Source organism: Ambystoma mexicanum, chromosome 5p, assembly GCF_040938575.1.
Source record: "Ambystoma mexicanum isolate Mex_15411 chromosome 5p, UKY_AmexF1_1, whole genome shotgun sequence".
NCBI lineage: Eukaryota > Metazoa > Chordata > Amphibia > Caudata > Ambystomatidae > Ambystoma > Ambystoma mexicanum.
The window spans coordinates 297,514,129-297,539,562 of record NC_090930.1 but is presented as its reverse complement, the minus strand read 5'-3'; positions in this window follow the sequence as shown (position 1 = coordinate 297,539,562).

Genomic DNA, 25,434 nt, shown 5'->3' with positions numbered 1-25,434 from the left:
TACAACAGTCCGCAGGGCTCTTCTTCATCTCAGCACTAGAGCGGTGAAATGACATGTTAGTCTGCAATACTCCTAGTCACCTCTTCCTCGCCCCAGTACTATAATGGTTTGAATGAGGGAAAATGAGGGAAGATGGTTTACAACAGCCTATAAAGGCAGGTGGAGCGTGAAGTTGGTTCTCACAAAGAAACGGGGATACTGTGCCTTGCCTGTGTACTACCTCTTCTTCACCCTCTTTCTAGCGTTCCAATATGGATGGTGTCTTCTGGTGTTATCCCTGGCAGAGGGAAAAGGGTAGCAATATCCCATAAATGCAGCTGGAACTCAGGGTTCATCTTGTATTGGAAAAGGGGGATACCGTGTCTCACCAAAGGACGTCCCCTACCACTCCCCATGTCTCCTCTACCCAGGTGAGCATCCCACGCATCTTCACCCCCAGCGTCAGGAACCAAGAGCGATGGCCCTTCCTTGGCCACCTGAGCAGAGGATGATGGGGAGAAAGAAGTGAGGACGCCCTCAGGTTCCTCACACTACCTCAACAAAAAAATACTAAGGACCCAGTCAGGATGTCCATGAAGTAAAATGGCCACTGTCCTGTGTCTAAACCTATTTCCGTCCCTTACACTTTCAAATTAACTAAAGAAAACTGGAAGTCTTATTCCTCCAGAAGGAGGCCCCACTCACTCTGAATGTAGACATCAAGGCACAGTTCTTGTGAAAAGAATACATAGTTAAATGTTCACTGCTTGAATGTTCAGATAAACCTAACAACAAATCACTGTTCCACAATCTCCCGGGAGGAATCACTTTCTTGCTTCCATTTATGAACAAAAACAAAGTTCCTCAAATCTTCTGAAGGAATCCTTTCCTCTGTCTGTAAAACAAAAATAAACCTTCCCAGTCTTTTATCAGGCCTGGTTCGCTAACCTGCCAGATCTGACCATAGACTTTCTCAATAGTGTATCAAGTCTGGTTTACTAACATGTCAGACTTAATTTAAACTTTTTTAGTCCCAAAAGATGTTTGCTTTGTCACTGGTTTTCTGTCTATCCTTTTAATCCTTCTCAGGATCTCCCTGAATGCTTCTGGGCCCAAGCCCACTGGTTATAGATATCTCTGTACTGATGTGGCTCTTCCATCCTTAAATATTTTACTGATGGGCCTTGCCCGTTTCCATTTGGGTCCCAGACCCTGTTCCACACTGGCGGGGCTTCCCCACTTTTATGTGTGAAACACACTCTGTTCTTCTGTTTCTGCGGGATCCCTGTCCCTGTGTTACCTAGTGTCCACTTGGAAAGACCAGCTATACTCTCCTGCCAGGTACTATCCCGCATAGATGTATTCCCAATGTTCGTATCAGCTTGTAAAATCCCCCTGTTATGCCTTTCTGATCAGCGGGATGTGTTTTTCTTGTTTACAAAGTTTGTTTCAAATTGTTTAATGCCTCTTGCATCCCCTTGTGCTCTTCGAGATGTGTTTGCGTGGTTTACCAAGTTCATATCGAATTGTATACTGCCTCTTGCAACCCCTTTTGCTCTTCGAATACTGTGTTCTCCCAGGGCCATCATTACTGGTTCCATGAGGGTTTTCCCTCGGCATGAGATCCACCCGCTGAGTACCACCACCAGGGGGAATATCGGGTAGCGGCTTCACTTCCCTGCCCCCATGGGAAGGTGCTTCCCCCATGGAAGCAGTGACAATACCCTGGGATACATCACAGCTGTCATACAGCAACTATCAGACTAAACTGAATCAAACAATCTTTTGCACAACGGCCGACCCAAATTCTGGGCTTTCTGAGGCACTGAATCTGCTCTCCTCATGAAATAACTTCTTCTCACCTTGGATAATAATCCCAGCCACTCTCTATCTGCAGCATTTGACACTGTCAATCACTCCATCCTACTCAACCGTCTTCAGTGCCCGTTTGGCATTGGTGCCACAGTTCTTTATTAGATCACCTAAATCCCCACTAACATAGAATGCTACATCATTATGGGCCCTTTATCCACCAAGCCTTACACGCCCAAGGTTCTGTAATCTCCACTTGCCTCTTTAAAACCTATTTTAAACCTTTAGTAGACATCACCCCCCCATCAGCACAACCTTCCAATGGTACCCTCACTCATATTATGTTCAAGCTCTCAGGCCCATCCTTTTAATAACTTCCACCATCCCCAGCTCCCTTCAAAACATCCTAGACTGAATGTGCGATAAGACCCTTTGCCTGAACTCCTCAAGAACTGAAATGATGTACTTCGGTGCCACAATCTCTTCTTCACTACCCTTTGTTTGGTCGATATCCTTGCGTCCACAGTCCACACTCTCCAGCTCTGCAAAAAACCTAAATGTTATCTATGTCAGCCTCCTTTTCTTCTCTAATCAGGTACATGCAGTCTTGAAAAAAAGTCCTTCCCGCTCCACGTCTTCAGGCATATTCATGAACACGTCACAAAAATGTCACCTCTGCAATGATTATCTAGTGCCTAGACTAGTGCAATATCCTGTACTTGGGTCTACCTATAAACCTTGTTCAATCCCTCTAGCTGATCCAAACAAGGATGGATTCTGGGTCTGAAACCTCAAGATCACATCACTGAAGACCTCAATGCTCTGCACTGGCTCCCAGTTACTGCTTGCATCAAATTAACAAACCCTGTTACATGCACAGAGCTTAGTGGAACTCTGGATTAAGAAGTACTTCCCACCTGAGCATGATATAAGAACGCTGGATTTAGCTGGAGCATTTGCTTGGTATACCCTCCTTCTAGACCTAAGAACTGAGGACAATCACTTGCACATTTGAAAACAAGTAAAACATATTCCTCATCAAAAACGTTTTCTCCCTCTCCAATCTCCTTACTATTCCTTTCACCTTCCCTCTATTTGCCCCTCCTCTCTACTTCCTCCCTTGCCCACATTTCCTCCCTACATTACTTAGCACGTTCTCCCCATGCACTTCCTATGTCGCTATGCTACTGCATCTACTGCTTTGACCTAGCACTAGCTGCCTCAGACATTAGGTGTCTTTCTCCTGCCTCCTTTTTGCACTGCTTCACTTGCATCTCCCTTTCCTTACTGCCCATAACTATTCTTTATGCAATACCTGCATTGTGTTTTTTCATTATGTACTTTGCTCCTTCTTTTGAATTGCACTGACCTGATTGGAATCTCTCCTGAACATGCAAATTATCATTTATACCCTCCCTTTATTTCAAGTAGGGCTGCAAAATGACTTGTTGCAGCCCACGCTTAATACATCACCAATAAACAAATACATACATAAAAATAAGGAACAAGGAACAAGGAACAAGTGGACTGGCCACAAACAGGAACACTGCAACAGTAACTGGTGCTGAAGTGAACTGAGGCTCTGTATGCTGACTAATCATCACATGCCTCCGGTGTGATCAATTCTAGCCCCTGAAGACACAGGTGTTCCATATCCTCCACCCAACCTTGTCCTACATGAGGTGGCATTAAGCAGTGGGCAAGGCATTCTGGGAAGAGTAGACTTTACTAGTGGCTGCTGGTGAATTTTTTAATTGGGGGGCATAAATTGTTCCCAAAAATATGCGTGATCAACTGAGAGTAGTGAGGGAGCCCAAACCAATTAAACATGTAAAACCTTTTTCAAACCATCTGTTAAAATAGTGGGTTTGACATCACACTTTCTGTGAAAAATTGGGTAAAAAGCCAAACACTTTGCAATCAGTTTTGTTTTGGATGAAAGTCACCAAGAGTGCACAAGAGCCTTTTTCGACAAGTTTTCATGATGCCTTTTCCCAATATATGCTAGTTTAAAAGGAAATTCATGCTGTCTGAGCCCATACATTGTCATGCTGGCTGCACCAACATATACCATGTATTCTATGCAAGAAAATACTGTTTGCTTTGCACATAATTCCAGTAATAAAACTATAGGAAAACATGTCCATGCTCATTCTACCAACATATGCCAGTGATGCCACATAAGAATAGACTCCCTGTTGGTTTTGCCAATAAAGCTTCCATGCCACAATAAGAAAACATGTCTAGACTGGCTGCACCAATGTAAGCCTTTCTGGCCAAGTAAGAACATTCATAATGTTGGCTTTACCTTTGAATCCCAGCACAAAATACCAAGCCCGATTGAGAAAAAAAGTCCAGACTGGCTGCACCAATGTAAGCCAGTCTAGGTATGTAAGGGCACTCATAATGCTGGCTTTTACCCTTAATGCCAGTAGTAAATGTCATGCTACAGAGATAAAAAAAAATGTAGGCCACTCTAACCATGAAATAAAACTTAAGTTTATTTTAGCCTTGATGCCCAGTACAACGTGCCATGCCACAGTCAGAAAATATAGCCAGACTGGCTGTACCAATATAGGGCAATTTAGCCACACAATAACACATATCATGTTTTCTGTATCTTTGATACACAGTAAAATAATCCCATGTCACATTAAGGAAACATGTCAGACTGGCTGTGCCAATGTAGGCTAGCCTAGTCATGTAAGAGCACTCATCATGTTGGCTTCACTCTTGATGACAGTATAAAATGTCATGTCAAAGTAGGCAAATGTGTCCAGACTGGCTGCACCAATGTAGACCAGTCTATCCATGTAACAAAAATATAACATGTTTATATAGCCAGGTTGGCAGCGCCAAAGTAGGCAGGTCTAGCCACCTGATAACACTTATCATGCTTGGTTTACCATTAAGGCCAGTACAATATTACATGCTGCAGCAAGAAAATATATCCATACTGGCTGCACCTAAATAGGCCAGTTGAGCCATGCAACAACATGCTTATGTTTGCTTTACACTTGATGCCCAGTAAAAATGCCATGTCACATTAAAAATATATAGCCAGACTGGCTGCATGAAAGAAGACCATTCTAGCCACATAGCAACACTTATCATGTTTTCTTTTCCCTTGAGGCCCAGTAAAAAGGTCATATCACAGTAGGAGAACATAGCATGGATGCCTGGACCAAAGTAGGCCAGTTTATCTATGTAAGAACACTTAGCATGCTTGCTTTACCATTGATGCCCATCAAAAAAAATGCCACAGTAAGAGAATATAGTGAGACTGGCTGTACCAATGTATGCCACGTAATACCACTGATCATGTTTGCTTTATCATTGGTGCCCAGTACAAAATACCATGCCACAATAAGAATATGCATGCAGGGACTGGATGTCAAATGCCCACCTCTTAACAGTGACCTCCAGGCTCAGAACAAACACAAGCACACACAAATTAATTTACATTCCCACTGATACAGCATACACCCACTCATTCACACACCCATACATTCACACATTTACATGTGCACCATACACTCACTCAATCACACACACATTCATATGCCATAAACTCTCATTCACACATGCATACATACACACATAATTACATACTTTGTTTTCTTACCTTCAGGACCACCCCAGACTCTGCGCCTCATGACACCTGCCACCAAGGCCCTCAGGCTGCCATGCAGCATGAAACACAAACCAGGAAGAGCTTCATGGTTCCTGTACATGTGCAGTGGAGCCGGTGCACTTCCAGATGAGTCCCCTAGGCCATCTGATTGTGCGGGGAAGCGCATGAGCACCCCATAAACACATTCAGATGTACAGTTCCGCAGCCTGCTTCCCTAATAGGCCATGCAAGGCCGGGGTAGCAAAATTCTCCCAGGTCTTGCCTGGCTCATTGGGAATGCATGCTGGGGAACCCAAGCTGTCAAAGGGAAACAATGTTTCTTTTTAATGATTAAGGTCATCCCAGGAGCATACCCTCAAATGCAGCCAGCAGCTGAGGGACGGCTCTGTCTTTTCACTGGGCTGCCTTGGCTCATCCAGAATGGGTGGCAGGTTGTGCCTCGTTGCCAATTTTGGAAATCCACCCCTGGTCTTTACAATAAAAAACATAATTGCTGCCAAAAACCCAAAATGGGAAATTGTCCCAGATGGCGTCAAGAACACACCAACTATCGAAGGCAGTTTACCATTTTTTATTTCAATGCTTGAATAAGGTCTCCCTAAGGGCTATCCCTTTCTCTCTTGTCTTCTGTTTGTAGTGACCTCCCTAACGAAGTCATCCCTAAATCCCAAGATGTTTATTAGAGATCACTAACCCCTACTACCTAAAGGTTTAGCTGGCTGTAACAGATGGGTCAGGAGTCAAAGTTCGGCTTAACTCAAATTCCTTTACTCAGGTTACGAAATAACAAAACAAACTGTAAGTCCTCAGGTTCTGAAATACAGATGAACTCGAATCAAAGTGATACTTCAGTTGCTTTTAATACACCCAGTCAAAGTCATCCGGATTTCCCTCAGCATCTCCTCTCTGCTGGGATACAAAACACACAAGGTATTCTGTAAATAACCTTTAGATCATTGGGGGACAGTGAACACCAATGAGAGTTCAGGCAACATTTCCTGTGGAAGATACAAGATGTGGAAGCCCCGCCCCCTAGCTTTATCACAATTGCCTTCTGCGACTGATGCCACAATGTCTGCTGATGTCCCTAAGAACGAAGATCATTGGGGAATTTGCCCCAGGCCCCAGGCCGCATGAAATGCGGGACGATGGAGGGCCTGGGAGTTTAGGCACGGGGTGGGGGGAAACGGCGCAAAAGCAATAGGGAGGGGCGTCCGAACGGCGCCACAAGAAACAAAAGCCCAGGAAAGGGCAGGAAACAGCACCTGGGGAAGGTGCGAAATATAACAGCAAGGGGCCAGGCTGGAAGCCCGGCCCCCAAGAAGGAACAAAAGGCCCGGGGTGTATAAGTAAGCCAGGAAAAGGAGAGGTGGCACAAACCAGGTAAAGAGCTCACCTCTCTCGGGAAGGCTCTTAGTGCCTGGATAAGGGGAAGGAAAAACGTTTGCTCTTGCGGGCTCACGCATTTTCCACATCCTCTTAATTCGGTCTAAGTGCAGTGGCTACGAGTTCGCCCAGCCGTGCCGGAACAGGAGCAACGCAGAAGTACCAGCAGCAAGTGAACAGAGCACTTTCGCCGTGGACAGGCGAGACAGGTGAGAAAGATCGGTAGTAGAAGACCAGGAGAAGCAGAGGACGCACGGTGTGCAGGAGCAGGAAGGCGTGGCTGACAGAATTCAGACGAGAAGGATGGCGGAAGAAAGAGCAAAAGGGGCTCAAGAATTCTCAGAATGGGCAAGGAAGGCAGATAAAGAATATGGGGCACAATGGGTGCTGGAGATAATGCAGAAGGATGAAAGGGCGAATGCAATGGGCCTCATTACGACCCAGGCGGTAAGGGGTTTACGGCAGCGTTAACAGCGCCGACCCTTACCGCCTGATTACGAGGTCCCTTAGCGCCATGGAGCTTTTAACACCTGCTTTTAGCAGGTGTTAAAATCCATGGCGCTAAGGGACCATGGAGTTAATTACGCCACCGTAATTTACGGTGGCGTAATTAACGCCTTCCCCACTCCCATTATGCCCTATGGGGCAAAAATGGGAATAGGGAATGGTAAATGGGGATTGGGGACTTACCGCCCCGCCAAGGTCGGAATGGGGCGGTAAGTCCGCCAACCACCATGGCGTAAACGTAGTTTACGCCATGGTGGTAAAGTCACGGCCCAGGCGGTAACTTACCGCCTGGGTCGTAATGAGGCCCAATGTCACCCTTGGTGTTCATAGAGCCCAGCAGCAGCGAAGGAGAAGACGAGGTACCGCAAGGACAGAAGAGGGGGAGAGAGGAGTCGAAGAGATCAGAGGAACAGACAGAGGCACCTACCAAGAGGAAGAAAAGAAAAGATAAAAACAAAGGTACTGTGAATAATGATGTGGGGAATAAAATCGTAAATATGTTAAAAAATTGCGTCATGGTTTCAGGTAAGTCACCCAGAACCAATGGCAAGAGGAGCAGACGTGATAAGGGATCCAGGGAGGAGCAGCAGGGGAATTCTTCAACTGAAGAAAGCAGTGATGACAAAGAAAGGGATCATTTAAGGGCTTGGGTAAAATGGAGAGGAGTGGTGAACAGGGAGAAACAGAGAGGGGCAGGGAGGGCAGGGGCAGAACCCAGGGAAACCCCGGTCCCGGAGCCACAAGGGGCACCAATAGTCCCGGCGCCACAAGGTGCACCAGTAGGGCCAAACACAAGGGGAGCACCGCAAGGAACCAACCCACAACCGGTGGTGCCAACGGGGACACCAGCGGCACCAGTGGCATGGGACCCACCGCCGGGGGCAGTACCACCAGTGGCAGTGGCGGAAGTTGGGGTTACCACTCATGACGAAATATGGCAGACCAACCATGGGTAAAGATGCACAGGGCAGGTCAATGAAGGCAATGGCTTGGTATATAAATGACAGAGTAAAGGAGAAAATATGGAGGAAGGAATTGATTGATATTTTCACATTGTTAGATTGTCAAAAGAGGGGGATGAATGTGGTACTAGATGACATTAAGGAGGACGAGAAAAGCTTACTGAAAAAGGGGCCAGTAGTAAGGAATTTTGACAACTGGATGGCGGCCTTCACCATAATGTCTACAATTATATTACAGAAATTCCCAGAAGACGGGGTAGCATTAGTTGCGTATCAGCAGAGGGTGCTGAAGGAACACGCGGCATTTGGGGGAGACGCATGGCTGCAGTACGATGACGAGTTCAGAAAGGAGATGGACTGCTTTCCAGATATGGGATGGGATGAGGAGAATTTTAATCTCTACATATTTAATGTGCTGAAGGAGAAATGGGATTCAAAGGAGCGAAGCGCAGGAGGGCAGCAGAGAAGGCAGTATTGGCAGAATGATTACAAAGCTGATTATAGATACAATAACAGAAGATACGAATACAGCTATGACAGAAATAGAGACCAAAACTTTCGGAGCAGGAACTATGGGTCACAGAGAGGGTGGCAGAGCAGCCTGCCCCCAACAACGCAGGGGGGGGCAGTGGGAGCACGGGGACAACACGGGCAGAACCAGGACAATGTCGGAATTTTGAGAAGGGAGTACCCTGTAGCTGGGGATGGAAGTGCAAGTTCAGCCACAAGAGCGAGAGATGTAAGGGTGACCACAGCAGCACAAGTGCACAAGGGCCGCAGCTCCAAGCGGCAGAAGCGATGAGACGCGAAAATGAGAGCTGGGACGGGAAGGGGGCCACGCCAGTAAAAATTGAGAGGATGGAAGTGTGGCTCCAGAAATACCCAGACCAAAAAAGTAAAATCCAAAAAGAGGTAGAACTGGGTAGGGTGGAGGACCCCTTTACAGCCTTACCATTTGAAGAATTTATATGCTCTCCGCTGGGGCTGGTGCCGAAAAAGGATGAAGGGGAATACAAGCTGATACACCACCTATCCTACCCCCCGAGGGCCTCGGTGAACGACGGCATTGCCCAGAGCGATGCAATAGTATCATATTCAGACTTCGAGGAGGCAGTAGAACTGGTCAGGAAAGCAGGAAAAGGGGCATGGATGGCGAAAGCAGACATTAAATCTGCATTCCGGCTGTTGCCAGTCAACAGCAGATCTCAAAGATGGTTGTGTGTGCATTGGGAGGGGGAATACTTCACCGACAAATGTCTCCCTATGGGGTGCGCCATCTCATGTGCATATTTTGAGAGGGTAAGTTCATTTTTGCAGTGGGCAGTCAAAGAAGAGATGAGGGAGGCCATGATGATACATTACCTGGACGACTTTTTATTCGTAGGGCCCAAAGGTTCAAAGCTATACAAGGCAACCCTGGATACATTTTTGGAGATAATGAGCGAGTGGGGTTTTCCACTGGCGGGGGAGAAAACGATGGGCCCAACGCAGATTATCCAATTCCTAGGAATAGAAATTGACTCAAGCATGGGAGTGTGCCGGATCCCGGATGACAAGGTGACGGATCTGCTGAAGACAATAAAGGAACTACAAGGAAGAAACAAAGTGAAAGTGAGAGAATTGCAAGCGCTGGCAGGAAAGCTGAACTTTGCAGGAAGAGTCATACCACAGGGGAGGGTGTTCCAGAGAAGCATTGAGCTAAAAACAAGAAGGGTGTTGTGTTTGTACTTTTCCTCCTTGTTGAAAGATCTGTGTGCATGAGCCCCCTGACGGAATGTTGGTGTGGAATGTTATGGGTGAACTGTGTCTGGGTGTTCCACGAAGTCAGTTGGGGCCTGGACTTGGATGATGAGGGGGCCGGTGAATGTCTCTCCCTGTTATATACTTGACTTAATTACTCCGTTTGTACTTACCTTCTGTGTCAACTTAGTAAAGAAGTTAATTTAAGTTGAACGACTCCCTGTACTCATTGAACCCAAGCATTAGACTTAACAGTGGCGACGAGGATGGGAAAGTACACCAAAGGAAGGAGTAACACGAAAGGGAAAGAAAAGGAAAACGGAGCAGAGAAAGGGACAGAAAGAAGAAGAGTCCCATAGGAGACATCCACCGGCCACCCCTGGCCTTAAGGTGAGCGTGCCCCGTTTGCCAGAGCTGGCAATAGACTGCGCCCAGTTTAATAAAAAGGGGGGCCGGCGCTTGCACCTTAGAGGGGCATTGAACATGAAAGGACCCATACGGTCATAGCGATTAGCCCCGTTGGACGCCGTTATGGCGTGGATGTTTTCCCATCAAGAGTTACCCATTATACATGTGAGCTGGCTGGAGGATTGGCTCATAAATGTGACTGCGGGGCCCCTGGGGAACATCTGTGAGTGCCGACAGATATTGGAACATAGATGGAGGAGGTCCCAACAGCCACCAATTGAGGTAGCGTTGCGCAGTCAGTGCCGTCCCTGGAGGCACCAACACAATGTTGAACGTACCTCTTCTTTGCTGGCTGCTCTTCTGGTGGGCCGTAGTGTTTGCGGTCCAGGCGGCTGTTTTGTTTTGGGCCTGCGCAGCGCCGAGTGGACCAGGGCGAGTGAATGCATTGCGGCGGTCCAGAACGACGGTTGGAGTGAGCTCTCCTTCCGTGGCCGCCCTCGCCATCATAATGGTGACGTCAGCTGGATGCTGGGGGAGTTGGCGATTGTGGCTGATGTGGAACGTTCTCCCCGGCATTCCAGGCCCCGGCAGCGCTGTGACGGCGTCACTAAGAGGACTACAAAGGTCAGAAAAAAGGACCTTCCAACGTGGAAAACGTGCCCAGTTCCGTGTTTCTTACAGGAATATAACGTTGCACATTGAAAGTTCGGCAGCCAGTGGGCGTTATGAACTATGCATGTACTGCATTGAAAAAGGAATATTCCAACGTGACATTAACGGACCCCAGTTCCGTATTCAGATGCGTAGCAACTCTGGGCTACAAACGTTCTGGGAGACAGTGCCTACATAAAGAATTAAATAATGTACTTCACCCAGGGCTTCAGGTTTCAGTGAAGGCTGCGATGCTGCGTGTGAAAAGAAGTGCGCAGCTATTTTGATTGCATTCAACAATGTTCCGATGTTTTTTTTTGGCCACAACGCGGCGCAGGCATGTCATTTACTGAGGAAAACCCAGCTTGTAACACAAGTGATGCATTTATTGTGCTGGGATGAGGTACTGTTGATGTTCTTCTCATTGCAAATCGCCGGATGTTATTTGAAGGGTGATGAGATAGTGGAAAAAAAAGCTTGGTATGAAGGGTGTTTTCTAATACCCATTCATTGTCTAAGTGCTGCATGTTTTTTTTTGGAGGAGCTATAGAGTTCATGCTGATTATCTGCCATACATGTTTAGTTTTTACATTTCGACAATTTCAGAGACGCTCTGCTAATGGGGTCTTTGTTTTATTCTGGTTAAATGTTGATGTATACTTACACTAAAGCGTAAATGTGGCATTTAGATTGCAAAAGGATTAAAATGTCATGTGTGGCCTGTTAGATCATTTCGTTGCAAAATTGTTGCTATCACTTTCAGGGTTGGGTGACTGTGAGAGGTTGGATGTTATGGTTGTCGTGGCCTCTGTTTCAGTTTCTCATGTGTGACATAATGTGTTGCATTATGTATGTTATTTTGGCTAACCACATTTTCATTCACAGGTTCATCAAACACAAAGGACTTTGTAGGGTAAAGAATATGGACTCCGTAGTAGTGTTGAACTCTCGCTTACTATTCTTATACTCTCAATTTATCTTTGCTTGTATGGTAAGAGACTTGTGGTGAGTGAAGTGTTTGTGTTGTGGTGGTAACAATATTTTGGTTATTTGGGTGGGATGTGTGGTCCCAGTAAAAGGTTATGGTTCTGGTTGAACTGGTGTCCTTCGCACTAGGTGCATTTCTGACTATTTGGTGTGTCAGTGGGATGTATGGTCCCGGTAAAAGGTTCTGGTTCTGGTGGAACTGGTATCCTTCGCACTAGCTGCATTCTGTCATTATGGTGTTTCAGTGGGATGTAAGGTCCCGGTAAAAGATTCTGGTTCTGGTTGAACTGGTGTCCTTCGCACTAGGTGCATTCTGACTATTTGGTGTGTCAGTGGAATGTATGGTCCCGGTAAAAGGTTCTGGTTCTGGTGGAACTGGTATCCTTCGCACTAGCTGCATTTGGTGTGATAGTGCATTGGGATGTGTGTCCCACTCACGCTACTTTGGGAGCGTGAAATATGCTGATGTTGTTATTTGTAGAAATTGGTATCCTGTGTTGGTGGAAACAGTTGAGGTGTTTAACTTCTTATGGTGTCCTTGCACACCTTGTTAAGGGATTATGGATGATGAGGGTATGCTGTCCGAGTTGTTGGTTTGGTTTGATTTTGTGAGTGAGGGCTGGTTCCCTGTGTTTGATGTCCGTTGTGGGCCCGCTACGGAGTTGGTTGAGTGTATGAGTTGGAGTTTAGTTTATAGGAGCTGGTTTAAAGTTTGCTGGAGTTGAGCAAGCAGCTTTGCTCTGAGCATATTGCTTGGTATGGAAGTTTTGGTGATGAAAGTACGGTCTGGGTTAGAGGTCTTTCTTGGATTGTTCTACAGAGTTCAATACTATTGTATCTTACTTCCTCCTCTGTTATTATCCTTATTTCATAAAGGGGGAAGATGTGTTGTGTTTGTACTTTTCCTCCTTGTTCAAAGATCTGTGTGCATGAGCCCCCTGACAGAATGTTGGTGTGGAATGTTATGGGTGAACTGTGTCTGGGTGTTCCACGAAGTCAGTTGGGGCCTGGACTTGGATGATGAGGGGGCCGGTGGATGTCTCTCCCTGTTATATACTTGACTTAATTACTCCGTTTGTACTTACCTTCTGTGTCAACTTAGTCAAGAAGTTAACTTAAGTTGAACGACTCCCTGTACTCATTGATCCCAAGCATTAGACTTAACAAAGGGCTACAATGGGGCACCACAGAGTCAGGCTAGGGGGAGGAATCAAGAGAGATCTAGAAGTGTGGGCAGAATTTCTGAAGTACTTCAATGGGTCGGTGATATGGCGCTCACCTCTAAATGAGGAAGGGAAAAGGGTGTTGTTCACCGATGCAGCAGGTGGCCTTGGGTTTGGCGCAATACTGGGGAGACAGTGGTGTGCAGGCAAGTGGCCAAAAACATGGCAGGTGGCGGAATGGACAAAAAAACATAACGCTACTGGAGCTCTTCCCAATATGGGTCGCGTTATGCGCATGGGGGGAAGAGCTAGGAAACAAGGAGTTGGCAGTATGGTCGGATAACATGGCGGTGGTGCACGTGTTAAATCAAGGAAGTGCATCATGCATAATAGTGTTGGAATTAATGCGGGCAATCACTCTGGAAAGCCTAAAAATTAATACATGCATAAGGGCGAGGCACATCGCTGGGGAAGCAAACATGGTGGCTGATGCAATCTCTCGCTTTCAGTGGGAGAGATCCAGCGAGCTGAGACCGGACGACGACAAGGAAAGAACGCCCACGCCGCGGAAGGCATGGGTCCCGGTGGAGGCACTGGAAAGGAAAGCACGGTTGGCTACAAGGTCAACTCTAAAGAAGTGGGAGAAGTACGGAGAACGGAACGGGTCATTGACAAACTGACCAGGAACGCCCTAACGTACAAAACTGGTAAGCAGTACGAAAAGCATGTAAAAGATGTGTTGGTGGAAACAGGTGTGCAAGAGGTGGAAAAAATTTCAACCGAAAAAATGTGTGCATTTCTAGAAGGGGCATTTGCCAAAGGGAAAAAGAAAAGCAGGGCGGCAGCTCACCTAGCGGCGGTGGCATATACCACAAAAGTGGCGGGCATACCGGACCCAACCGACAGCGCTAGAATAAAATATGCTATGAGAGGATGGGCTAAATTAGAGGGGAAGAAACCAGATAACAGAAGGCCGGTGAACTTTGGGAAGTTGATAATTCTGTTAAAAGTGTTACGAGATACATGCAGCAGCACGTACGAAACTGCGCTGTTCAGGGCAGCATTTGCGCTGGCATATTACAGGGCTTTCAGGGTAGGGGAACTGGTGGCCAGTAATACGGTGGCAGGAGACGGCCTGGCAAGGAGGGATATTAGTATGGGAAACAAGGGGATGTCTATAATGCTAAAGAAATCTAAAACAGACCAAACGGGGAAGGGAGAGCAATAGACCTCAATTGCATCAGAGAGAAGGACCACTGTCCCAGATGCATCACTCAAGAATTCCTAGATCTCCGACCAGAGGTCGACGGGCAGCTATTAATTCATAGGGACGGCAGCACACTCAGCAGGTACCAGTTTCAGGCGGTATTAAAACAGGCGGTGGCAAAAGCAGGATGGGATCCAGCCGAACTTGGATTGCATTCATTCAGGATAGGGGCGTCAACCTCTGCATGGGCGGGGGGCCTGGGAGCAAAGGGAGTGAAAAGAATTGGGGGATGGAAGTCGCAATGTTTTAAAAAATACATAAGGGAGGAACTGATATAAACGCTTATCTCCCCCGTTTCCATAGAGGCTGGACCCTACAAATCGGCATGGATAGTGGGGCACTCTTTCGTGACCCGGGCAGGCAGGTGGCTGGAAGAAGTGAAGCAAGGACTACATTTCAAAAACACAATTACATCCTGGTGGAGCCTCCCGGGGATGCACTGGGAGGACATTCACGACAGGCTGTCGGACCTGATAGGTTTCAGGGACCCCCCCGAGTACCTGGTTATACACCTCAGAGTGAACGACCTGATGAGCACAAATAGGGGTAAATTACAGAGGAACATTTGCGAGTCGCTGCATATCATAGCCCACACTTGGTGGAAAACCGAGATTTTCATGTCAGAAATAATACCAAGAAGGGTCTGGTATGGGGCACAGAGGAAGCACGCAATCGAAATAGCCAGAAAGAAACTAAATAAATCAGTAGAAAAGTACTGCAAGAGCACAGGGCTACACTTCATAAAGCATGGACTACACCGGACATGTTTCCCCAGGATGGGGTACACCTATTGTCATGATCTCTGCTTCCAAAAGGTCAGGTATTTCCCAACTCCCTTGGAAGCAGATCCATAACCCAGGTTCCGAGTGCCAACCAGTCCCAATTGGGACCTTTTGGACCCAGTCCTGGCGCCAGTGCCACCAGGCTCATAAATATGCCCAGTCCCAGCGCTGGAAGCGCCGGGCTCATAATGTTTGGGTGGACTTACCTTCAGCAGACCATGCTGCTTACTTGCCTGCCAGTTGAGCCTCTGATCCTCTTCTGTTTGGAACTACTTTTCCTGTTGGGTGGGGCTGGAGCCACTCCCTAGATTCAGAACACTGGAACTCTTCTGGAAGGCAGGAACTCTTTTCTTACCAGGAACTCTTTTCTTACTTAGGCGTGGCTGTGGAAGGAGACACCTAAGCACTACAGGAGGCTATTTAAACCACACCCGGTGGATGAATCTTGCTTTGCGTTATTCTGCAACCTCTGCAGCAGAACGCTCATCGTGTCTTCTGCATCCGGTCCTGGGCCTAAGGAAAAAGGCTTACCATCCTGAATCCAGTCTTCAGCAACACCTATAAAGACAAGAAAGAACAGGTTAGCATTCCGGCATCTGAAAGGCAAAGGCTTACCATCCTGAATCCAGTCTTCAGCAACACCTATAAAGACAAGAAAGAACAGGTTAGCATTCCGGCATCTGAAAGACAAAAGTTTACCAACTCTTCGCACGCTCCGGAGGCCTTCGGCGCTGCATCCCGCATCTGAAAGACAAAACAAGGTGCGTTTAAAGACATTGGGGAACTTTAATACTCACGTGCCATTACTCCTTTCCACATCTAATCCAGTGGGTATTCCGGCTCCCTGCAGCCGCTCCGAACTCGTACCTGCAAAATAAAAAGACAGTTAGAGCGCATAGTGAAGCAGGCAACAAGCGCTTACTTACGTGCTTCCAGGCGCTTCTATTCATCACACGGGCTCCATCTTCAACTCACTTCAGCCCGTCATCCGCCATCGCCGGAACCCTGCAAAACAAGAGACATCATTACTAAAGACTTTAAAGACATTTGAATGACTCAAAACTTACCGTTCGTGCAGTAAACGACGGACAGCAGTCCTCTGAAGTCAAGAGGCCTGCGCTACCTATCCAGTGAAGAAACTGGTTACAGCACCCTGCCCCGAGGCAGATGGAGAGCTCGGCATTCACTTACCTAAGGTGAGAGCGTTAACCTTTGGGGGTCTACAGGAGAGGAGAAGAGGAAAGAGATAGGGACACCCCAATAACCCCAGTTCATTAACCCCATATTTTCTATCTGCAGACATCTTACTCTACACGTCAGGCATACAGTGCACAGAGGTCCAGCCCAAAGAGCCAACCGGGTGCTACACATCACCTTTGAAGATACGGTAGTCACCCAGTCAAGACCGGCGCCTCTGCGAGAATCAGTTGAGCATTACACCTATCAAGGAAGGGGATGGGGTTTTTTTCCGGCAACATTTTTAGGGCACTCCAGGAACGGGGTTGTAGGTAGGGTGCTTTTGGGGGGGACCTGAACGGGCACGAATAATACCCGCTCAGGTGTGGCGGCATGTGCCCAGGAACTAAGGCCCAGGGGTAACAAGGACTCAGGAGGAGCCTTGGGCAACTTCGGGACTGGACACAAGGTGCCCAAAAGCATATGGCAGTGTATTGATTTTTGTTGTGTTTTATTTTCTGTAAGAAAATAAAATGCCTACGGCCTACAACTTTTGCATAAACATAATTGGTCTGTGATTTATTATTTAGGTAGGGATCTGGTAATAAGAGCAAAGCGAGCCCACACTACTCAGCCTAGGGAAACAGGTGAGTGGGTCGACACAACGTCAGGTTCTTTCGCATTCTCGTTGTGAATGTTTTTGGGAAATGGTCGTTCATGCACCACTGACACCCAGAGGGGTCGTGTGGATGCCTACTTCCAATAATGAGTCTGTCGGATGTTGTGTGTTGTCTTGATAAGGTTACAACTGTATATTCGTTCAATGTAGTGTTTGAAAGTTTCCCGTATGTCGTATAATATCCCTCATAATTCGAATTCGCCATTAATGCAGGAGGCGGTTTGATGTGCCGGGACAGGCATGGCGTGTGAAGCTGAGCCTCCAGGACGGTGGTTTCACGGTGTTCGTCGCATTCTGGGTAACCCGAGGGAGGGGTCTCATGAGGTTCATACTGCTTGACTTGTGTCTGGTGCTTGTAAATCTGATTAAGGTTGAGTTCCTAAAGGCAATCACCTTTTCTCCCTAGTTCCATCCAGGGATAATCTAGGTGGATACTAGACTGGATCCAATACTAAGAATGTTATTTATTTGTATTTATTTTCACATTTGTAGCAGTGCACAATACCCAGGGGTATCTTAGCGCTAGTTGCAGGGGGAGAAGGGAAAGGGGGAAGAGGAGAGAGGAGGAACATAAGAGGGGAACAGGGTATTTGAGAAGCCAATAGGTGCCTTTCCAATCACCCAGGTCTCACTCAGCCTCGATCTCTCATGCTCAACTATTCCTTGGGCTGATGTTCTTTCCTTCCTTATACTCAACTCCCCTCTCTCCTCCTTCTGTTCTTCTCTAGTAGTCTTGTCTTCTGTATCTCTAATGTTCTTCCTTCTACTGCTACCCTCCTTCGCTCTCTACTACTCTCAACTCACATTACTCTCCATTACTCCATCCTCCCACTACTCTCTGCCCAGACTCTTCACCACACCCCATCTCTTCTTCTCTCACTGTCACCCTCCCTCCGCTCTCCCACTCACCTATCTTTTTCAGCTTCACTTCCTCCCCTACACTCCTATTAAAACCCATTTACTCAACATACACTCACTCCCAAGTACTACTTTCTCCCAGCAACCAATACCTCACCTTACACCCACTCTCTATGATCTTCCTTGATGATTTGCTGCACCGTCCTTCCTCTGCCTGGTCTCTCAGTCCTCCTTCTCCTCACTTGACCTCACCCAAACCACTCACACTGCATGCTTTTCCTTGACCTCTTTGATTCTCCTCCTCCCCCTCCCACTGGGTCAAGCACACACCTGGTTCCCCTAGCCAATCTCTGTCTTTTTCCCCCCATGGCCTGGGTTACAGACATCAAAAAGCATACATTAACTGGTAAAACATGTGAAATACATATAGGACAGAACACCACTACAGAAGAGCCCTCACTGTGAGACTGATAGAATGTTCCTTGTACAGAAGAGGACACAACCACACCAACATTTAAATGTGACCCTTATACCAGGATCAAAATATGGGTAACTCACTGAGGATGCCAAAACTGAAATACTAAATGCATACCCTTACTGCAGGACTGATAGACAGCACTGCACATAAACAGGACACCATTACTACAATTCTGAAAGGTGACCCTCAATGCAGGAATGAAACAATAATACCTTACACAAGACAGGACAAGGCCATTGTAACAGTGCACCTCACACGGGAGCAGTGCAAAACTGCATTGATCAAAAGCAAATCACATAGCAAACCACTTCTGCAATATTTAAAGATAACACATACTCCAGGTGGTGACACTCTCACTCTAACCCAGAAGCAATGGATCAACCTCTTTTTAAAAAGCACCCTCTTTCTTTGTTTCTTACATCAACATTAGCCCTGTGATATATCTGAAACCAGGAAGTCAGTATATTGCATTACACTTACCTTATGCTTAAAATTGCAGAGTGACACTATTTTGTTTACAAGCTAGACCAGTATAAACCCCATGCAGCTACCCTCTGAAGTACGTCCCTCTTTTCTATCTGGTCTACCTGCTTCTCTCAAAGAATCTTATCCTTGCAGCAGGCACCAGATGTACCCATTGCACTCTGCTATAGTTGTGCCTCGATCTATTTTCCTGGCAAACAATCTCCCACTGTTTTTTACCTTTCAAAGGTAGTCTAATTTTTGGAGGAGTCTCTTTCCCCTAAAACATTTATTCCCCACTTTCACAGTCTTGCCCTTTCCTCTGCTGACGCTTCCCCTGATGTGTTTGTCCCCTTGCAATTCACCATGAAGTTTCTGGTCCATGTCTTGTTGCTAACTGAAAAGGCAGTGCCTCCCGATTCAGAGTATGTGTTCCATTGTGTGAACTTAACTGCCAACTCCATATGCTCCTGCATGCTCTAGATGTCCCCCAACAGTCTCCCATGTTCCCTTTAGTATCTTAGTCATGACTCCCTGCAATATGGCCCCAGAGCATGTCTCACTGTATTCAGAATCTCTTCAATCTGTCTTCTCCCCTGCACATCTTTCCCACTCTAGTGCTTCATTCACCCATGCAGTCTATCTTTCTTCTGCAGTCTCAATCTATTTCATCTTCTTTCCTCGGCAGCCTCTCATTTGCCATCCAGTCACTCTCCCTACTGTGTGCATCTCCCCCTGTGGTCAATTGGACAGAAGAATGCTCTCAGGTATCTAAGCTGTCAGTACCAAACACCCATATAGTCTTGAGGAAGGATGATCAGGATTCATTACACTGAACAGACTACTCAAAGATACCCAAGTGGAAGGGCTACTCAAGGATCACCCCAGGAAGAGGGCTACCCAAGAATCACTCCAGGGAAAGGGTTACACAAAAATCACCACACTGGAAGGGCTACTCAAGGATACTCCAGTAGAAGAGATAATCAAAGATCACTGCCACTGGAGGAGCTACTTAAGGGCCACAGGACCTGAAGGGCTATACCTACAGATCACACCCCCGGAAGGGCTACTTATGGATCACCTCACTTGAAGGGCTACTCAGGAGCACGCCGAGAGAGCTAACTCAGCACAGCAGTTCAAGAGGAGGAGAAAGACGGCACAAACCGAGAGGGTGACAAGGGGAGAAGCGACCTTGCCCTTTCTGACCAAGGTCAGTGAAACCTCATCAGAAGGAATCGTGAGATTGTGAACAATAGTGAGAGTGTGTTGCAGCAGATGTCAATGGTACACGGGACCCTCCTCCGCTGATAACCAAGCTGGGGAGAGATGCTTCTCTCCGGAGATACCAACCTTGACTCCAGAGAGAAGAAAAGTAAAGCCGTCCATCACAGCCAGTGAGTCGAGGGGAGAGTGGATAAGGAACCGGACTGTGTTCAACGAAAGTAGCAAACAGCAAATTGAATTGTGAAAGAATACAAAGAACTGTTGATACTAGAAGGGGGAAAACCAGCAACAAGAGGAGTCCGGCACCACGTGGGTGCTCAGTCAGGAAAATCTGGGCGATTACCAGATTGTTGAAACTACCGTTACCAAAAGGCCTTGGGAAAGTTGCAAAGGGGTCAAAGTGGTCATACAGGGGTACAGTAAAATCTTCTGTATAGTCGAAAGTCTTTGACCGGCAGAAGATTGTGAAACTAAGGGAAACGAATCCCGCATCACGAGAACTGGTTGACAAAGTTGGCAAGAGTGAACCTGAAGGAGGGGTGCTGATAAACAGGGGGCGAAGTCTAAAGTCCTGATGTATAGTATGTTGACAGGAGTGAACCCGGCAGAAGGATGTCCACAGTAGACTGTTTAAAAAGACATTGAGATTTGCGAATGATACAGAAGACATTGCATTAAAAGCCATTATGAACCCGATGGAGCGAGGTTAATAGTCGAGCAGGATATGAGCCTGGAAGAGGGGGATCCAAGGGTGAGAAGTCAACACCCACGACCTTTGAATGCAACAAAGAAAAGTTCAACAGGGAAAGTCTTTGAATGCATGCCATGCCAAAGTAAACCCGACAGAGAGAAGCTAGTATCCGAGAGGCGTCTGAGCCCAGAAGAGGAGAATCTAGGGGTGAAGAGCTATTGCCCAAATACACTCAGAGAAGAACTCTAGAACTTTGTGTTGAACTTTTGTTTTGTACTTTGAACCTGTCAGGCCCTCAAAAGAAAGAATACGTAACTACCTAAGGTCCTGATATCATTAAGAACTTTTTGGGGATCTGGGCCCAGAAGAGGGGGGCCCAGGGGTGAAAAGGCATCACCCGAAGCATATGCCGAAAGGAACTTTTGTTTATTTGAAACCCATCAGGTCCTTCGAGGAAAGAGACTTTTTGTAGAAAAGAGACTTAACCACCGAATGCCCTGATTTCTGAGAGCGGAACTGTTGGCTCGTGCTGGGAAAGACCGAGCGTGTGCTGTGCTCCCGAATCCTACCTTGTCCTATGCTGAAAATATGGGGAAGGGAGACTTTGACTACCGCATCCTGACTTATTATTTGTGAACACTTTCTTCTTTCTTAAGAACATTATCCCACACTTCTTTTTGTATTTAGCGTAAGGATTGGCAACAGTAATTTTTTGTATAGGCCCATTTATTTTGACAAGACACCACTCGGACTGCCTTATTATTATTTGAAGGTCAAAACGTGCTCCCATTTTAAATTTAGGTTTAGAAAAGGCGTTTTAACCTATACAGGTTAATAAACACCCTTGAACTGTGATCACTTGTGTCTGTCTTTACTGTTGCCACTATGAGTTCCTTACAGTACACAGGAGAATCTCACAATCCCCAAACTGGAGTGCAGCCGTCCTTGATACTAATTTGAAATCTTTGCGTGATGCTGTGTCGTGAACCCATGGATGGAAATAGTAACCCCTCTCTTCAGATGTTTCAAATCCCCTATATTCGGCTTGACCAAGATCGCCTCAGCAGAACTTTATTGGACCTACCCATTGCGGGGTGTGGAACAGTATTAACATCTTCACCCCACAGCATTATTGAGACCCCCCTCCGGATAGGTTCCTGAGCACCCAGTCGAAAAATCCAAGGTCTTCCACGTTTGGAACATAGGTGTTGACCAATGTGACTCGAATGCCCTCTACATTTCCTATTACCATTGGAGCCCTGCCCACCTGGTTCTTCAAAACCTCTGGCAGACGAAACCTGAGGGAACTATGCATGAGTATTGCAACTCCCCTGGCGTACATGGAATAAGATGATAAATATCTATGACAAGCCCATTGTGAGGCCATCTAATCTCAGAAGACTGTGTAAAATATGTTTTCCTGAATGAAACCTACATTTATATTATGGTGCTTCATATGAAAGAGGAGTTTCCTGGTTTTACCCAAATGATTTCCCCCCTTATGTTCCAATTACCATCTGGTGAGTATCAGGGTATTATCATACTCAGGGGGCGCAATCTTGCACCTATCTCACACCTGCTGATCGTATATATCTCAAGGGTGGGAGCTCGTGCCACACATTAGGGCCTATCTTCCATATCCTCACATGTGCTCGACCTCCTTCTGGAACACTCATAACAACAATATAACTTCCATCCACCCCCACCCACCCAACCAGACAACCCCAACTGGCCCGAATGAGAGACACCCTCCGTACCCATAACTAAAACTTAAGGCGGTTAAGGCACAGGGTGCGTGCACCCTCCCCAACTCCAACCCTTAGCCATGTATTCTTGGATACACAGTATTTATACAGGCACTGTCCCCACAGGGATCCCTGCAACACCCTACTGCGCTCCCCGGCTGCTAAGACATATCCGGCAGCACTCTATCTCCACCTGGGACATCAACATCTGGCACAGTGCAAGTAGTCAGGGACCGTCATGTACATCATCGCCATTCCGTGACGCTCCATCTCGTGACTTCAGTACTCCCCTCAGCATTGTCTTTTTGATCTTCTCCACAAATGAGCTGGCAGCATCAGGCGAGGTGAAGAATTGAACAGCATAGAGCACATTGGCTTGAAGCATGTGCCTCACTCCAGCGAATGTCCTCCTAGAAGCTTGGACCGCCGATGAAAAATCCAGGAAAATCTGAAATTGGTTCCTATCATAAATCAGTTCACCTTTCAATCGTGACATTCTCAGATTTGCATCCCAGTAGTTAAGGATGAGGTGCTCAGTGCCTCGTTCAAAGTGGCCTCAGGGTGTCTCTGGTAAGGGCTTTGTCGCATGGGGCCACCATGGAGACACTGCACCTACTCCTAAGCATAAGACCTAGAGAGAACCTGCATACATAGTGGCCTCTTTCAGTGCAGGACTGAGCTCCCTGAAACTTCCAGTCATAGAGGAGTCTGTAACCGGGACCATTTCCAATCAAAGACCGCAAGGGTTGGTGAGTTTTGGCTGCCTTCCTAAGTAATTGCAAGCTGATTAACCCCTTAAGTGCCAAGGACGAGTATGCTCGTCCTTTTTGCATAGACTTGTATAATAGCCTGGCACTTATTAAACATGATGGGCCAGATTCTTAATATATTTGTTGGCCCAAATAATGAGATGCACTAGTGCACCTCATCGCTAGTGTCAAAGCGTGATGCATCCTATTCTCAAAGGGCATTTGAATGTTGGCACCTGTGATGTGCACATTCAAATACCCCTATTCACCCACCGGCCCTTGCTCAAATCAGGGGCGTTTTTCACATGTTAAAGCGCATCTGTATTCACAAACGCAATGCATTAAAATGCACAAAAAATAAAAACATTTCCTGCGGTTTTGGAACCGGTTCAAGGGGATGCACAATGCATGGCAGGGTTATTCCTGACCCTGTGATTGCTGCTGCTGCATTTCAAATTAATTGTGTGTACCGCTGCTGTCCCACTTGCATTTTTAACCTTCAAGCAAGAAAAGGAATGTTTGTTTTTTTACACATTTCATAACTATGCGCTTTTTAAGAAGTAGTCCCTGTTAAAAGTGCGTCCAGTACACAAGTGGCTGTTGGAAGCCTGTAATACGTGTGTGTCAGTAGCACACTTGCAACACTAAAGTATGCAGCACATATTTTGCGCTGCTTTAGAACCCCCCTGAAATAGGCAGACCACCTTTGAGGATAAGGTGATCTGCGCATTTCTCACACTACCAAAAATATAAAAAAGGCCTCCTCTGCGGCTTTTTTTATTTGTGGTAGTTTTTGGGAACCTGCCCACAGATTTACAAAGGAAAAACATTAACTAATTAAATTACCTGACAATAAAATAAATCTAGTTTTTTATCTATATTTGTAGGCGCACCAAGTGATTTGTAAGAAGTGAATAGAACTTGGTTGAAGTCTTCTGCTAGGTAAATATGGCTGGAGGTTGTCTACCATGTAGGATAGAAGCGAGTCCCTACTGCGGCCTCCAGGTGGCGTCGCTGAAAAGCCAACGTAAATAAGGCTGCGCCACACAATGGGCCTCATTACAAGTCTGGCGGTAACCCTTAAATACGGTGGTAGCACTAATACCGTCGCATTTAAGGGTCTGCCAGATCATGGCCTTGGCAGATTTCGCCCAGCTCTGAGCTGGGGGGAAATCCGCGGCAAATTTGCCAATTTTCGGTGCTATTACCGCAGGCGGGAAATCTGCCGGCGGTAGTAGTGCAAATTTCCCCCATTGGGCCCAATGGGGAATGAAGAATTCGCGAATGGGCCCAATGGGGAATGGGCACTAACCGTTCCGCCAAACCCGTGATCCGGCGCTAATAGCGCCAGGGGCTTTGGCAGTAGGGCTAATAGCGCCGGCAGTAATAGCACCGGCATTACCGCCCAACTCGTGATGAGGCCCATTGTGTGACCTCGTGCAAATTGGTTGATCAGGGTCACGGCCTGCAGGGAAGCCGGGATAAACCGCAGTGGCCACTAAAGGTGAGTGGACAAGGCAGGTAGTGCGGTGACAGGGCTGCTCAGCAGAAGGAGTGTGAGGGGAAAACAACCCGGAAATAGACAGGTGAAACGAGGGGGCAGACAAAAGATCGGCCCTGCAGGTGCAGCATTAGTAACTGCCTTTTGCAATGCTGGTCTTTTGTTTGCAGGGTTTGGACCACACACTACTAATCTGTGTAGCATTTGAATGCCAGGCACAGCACTTTAAAGGCAATTCTACAGGAATTGGAGAACCAATGCAACGTTCAGTAATGAGTCTCCCTTTCCAAACCCAAAACAAAACCAGTAGTACATGTTGTATCCTGCAGGGACACAGGGGCCAGAGTAAACGGCTGTGCTCCTGCATGTTATGTCCTAGCCTGGGGACACCCAGGCCAGCAGACCAATGCTGGGGGCTCTCAGGCTATGCGCACCCAGCTGACATACCTCGGCAGGGAGCAACCTGCCAGCCCATGAGCACGCAGGCTCCTTCGTGGCCTGTGGGCATCCAGGCCACCATGACAGATGGCGCCAGCATTGCCCAGCAGGGGCGCCGGCGTCCACCAGCAGGGTTGCCCAACAGGGGCTCTTCT